The following is a 3,537-nucleotide window of genomic DNA, read 5'->3' as shown; positions in this document are numbered from 1 at the left end:
CGCTAACCGTCACCGTTGTTGGGTCAGCTGGTTTTCAAGCCAAGTCGGCCAGGTCAGGCAAGTTAGTCGGGTATCAGGTCTGGTTGGACACCCCTAGATTAGAAAAGGAGTTTCTGAAGAATAAATAGGCTTAAACAACTAGTCTATTAAGTGGGTGAATGACTCTTCATTTTCCATAATAAAAATGTCATTTACTTATCCATGGATATGGAAATTATTCTGAATGTATCTGGCTTAATATTTGCTCCAATACATATTAGCTCATTAATCACCACAAAAGAAAATTAAAAAAAAAAAAAGTCTCTCTCATTTCCAATGTGAGATTAAACATTCCACTAACTCCTTATTTTCCAAATGAACTCTCATATTATTACATTTAAGTTGTCATATTAGTCCATTTTAATTATATAATCTTAAAATGCTCCAACAATCCCCCACTCATTTTAATATTAAATTTTTTAGTTAAAGAGAGATTATCAACAAAGATTGGTCACTATGCATTATAAAGGTGTGCTCTGCATTGAACCTTCACTTAGTAAACAGCGATCTCAACTCTAAAGTCATAGTAGTCTCTGACTTGAACTATGACTACTTTGGGGAAATTAAGCATCACTGTTTACACATAACAACGCAAGTGTTGGCATAAGCTTTTATTGCTAGCACTTTATGGCCGTGTGTTGATCCCAGTTTCATAATTGTATTTAAGATTAAATCTAAATCTCATAGGGAGCGGCCCCACCCCTACACTCACATAAGTGAAATTTTGACAAGAGTGCTCCTATAATTATGACATCCTACTCATACGAGCTACAAATTTCATTAAGAGTTTTTTACTTAACCTCTCCAATATTATAGAATAAATGAACTTACATCATAGGGATGAACAATCAAAAAATTATTTACAAAATAAATAATCGAAAAAATAAATAGTGCATTTCTTATGACCATCATATAATTCGTTTTTCCCATTGAACCAAATTCTCAGGATCTCCTTGGGTTAGGTATCCTCATACATGACTCATGAATCTATGGACTTTATGCTCATCCATCTTGATGTATTCTAGACCCTATCTTTTGCCAATGCCTTGATAAATGGACAAGCAAGATTATCATTAGATTTAACATAATCCACAGTTATGATGCTACTATTCAAATAAGATTGCACGGTACTATGCTTTCTTCTTAAAGGCTGTTGATACCCATTTTTGATAAAAGGGGCCCAACAACAGAAAAACCCAATAACCAGCAAAAAAGGATGCAAGAAGAGATTAGTAAGTAATGGCAGAAACAAAGGGCCGTAAAAGCCTGAAAGGAAAGAGAGAAAGAAATAAGGCCCAACAAGCTAGCCCCGACAGGAAATAGTAGCAGTCAGGCCCATAGGCCCAAGAAGAGGCAAAAGTGGGGCAAACCCAATAAGTCCATGCCATCCTCTATAAAAGATAAGGACGAGCAAAGAGGACGCAAGAGTAAAACGAGACACAGTTAAGCAGCAATGGAAGAAATAGCGTGGGAAAGAAAGAAAACAAAAACAGAAAGTAGTGGAATAACTACGCTATAGCCGGAGCACCACCAACCTATACCCAGCCAATGCAAGGAAGGTAGGCCCACAGTCAAGAGATTTACAGAGGGTGTGGTTTGGTGGAGGGGGCAAAATGGCCTATTTTCGATATCTAGCCATGGCCTCTTTTGGGAGATGCTTTACTAGGATGACATCTTTGCCCAAAATAGGTAGTAGATGGTTAGGACCACTTGATGCATGCCAAAGAAGTAGGTAGAGAGAGATCCAAAGTCTTATCCATCCAAGCAAGAGGCAAAGGCTCATGGTAGAACCAAATAAACCAAGATTTGTCGTGGAATGGATAGTGGAAGAGAGAGAACGTACTGGGCATGCCCAGGTGTAATGGAGGCTAAGCGGCCAATAGGTTAGTGAGCAGCTCTGAAGAGGTGCTCATAGCAGACAAAAATGGTTGGTAAGCAACAGGGGTAAAAAAGAGAGAAATCTCATAGGATTAGCTCAGTATAAATAGGAACAGTAGCCATAAATGGAATGGGGATAACTACTATGGCAAAAAACAGAAAGTATTGAAAGAGAAACAACATAGAAAAGAGAAAGAGTGAAGTAAAATAAAATAGAGTAAATACGGCAGAAAAGACATGCTTCAATAGGCTATCTTTTCCCTCCCTCTTATAGTAAACCCACTCTTTATAACTCCAACAGAACAGAAAGTAGCTATCTAGACCCGTTCTCCAAAATGCACAACTTTGATGGCTTAGCCCAATAGCAAGGCTGTCTAAGTAGGGTTTAGGCTCTCTTTAGTTCACTTCCTACAGAAAAACTTATCATTTTATATTCTGTTGTATTAGTTAGGATAGATTGTTTGACTAACCCTTTTATTACAACTAACCTTTCTGCTATAAGATATTTGCTCTTAAATCTATAAGCATATACTGATATTTGTGGATTAAGATACAGGTGTTTGTTAATGCTTGTTGTCTTTATCTTGGATGCTGGGTTTGTGTAAAAACTGGCCCTTTAGCAAAGTCCTGCTAGGATAGTAGGACAAGCCCAACTCTCAAACCCATAATCAAATGGGCCCTAGCCCAGCAGACGGGCTTTAGCCTGTTAGCACAAAAAGGGCACATAGAAAGGTCTGGATTTATAGTTATAATAACGGTTTTAACTTTACCAATTGTGGCAGTGCTATCACAATGAATTAATGTAGGTGGAATTGGCTTTTCTCAAAGTGGGATTTCATATAACAAATCTCTAAGCCAATTTGCCTCTTCACTAGCTGAAGCTAATGCTATTAATTTAGTTTCCATTGTTGAATTAGCAATTATTGTTTGTTTTTTAGATTTCCAACAAGGAGCGCCACTACTTAAGGTAAAAATATAACTAGTAGAAGAGAGAGAATCACTTGACAAAGTATTCCAATCGGCGTCACTAAAAGCTTCAATAATAGCAAAGTACTTTCTATAAAATATGTCAGCATTTGGTACCAATTAATTATCTCATGACTTGCTTAATAGCTAGCCAATGGTCTTTACTAAGCTTGCTAGTAAATCTACTAAGTACTCCTACATCATATACAATGTCAGGTCTAGTACAATCAGAAGCATAGCACAAACTACCAATGATTCTAGCATAATCCTTTAGATTAAAAATCTTATCATCACTATTCATAGGAAATAAATGAACACTAAAATCAAAAGGAGTAGCTACACTTTTGTGATCATGAAAATTATATTTTCTCAAAATTTTCTCAACATAATGTTATTGATCAAGACATATTTCATCACATGTTTTTGAAATTTTCATGCCCAAAATAAAATTAGCCTCATCAAGATCTTTCTAATCAAAATGGTTTTTAAGCATATTTTTTTGTCCCATTTATAACACATATTTAAGCCAAAAATCAACATATCATCCACATAGAGGCTAATAATAAATGCATTTTTCAGATTCATTTGGTTTATAATCATTCTCAATCATGCAAGAATTAAACTTTCCATGTCGCTGTTTAGGTGCATGTTTTA

Source organism: Quercus robur, chromosome 5 (assembly GCF_932294415.1).
Source record: "Quercus robur chromosome 5, dhQueRobu3.1, whole genome shotgun sequence".
Taxonomy (NCBI): Eukaryota; Viridiplantae; Streptophyta; class Magnoliopsida; order Fagales; family Fagaceae; genus Quercus; species Quercus robur.
This window is presented reverse-complemented; position numbering follows the sequence as displayed.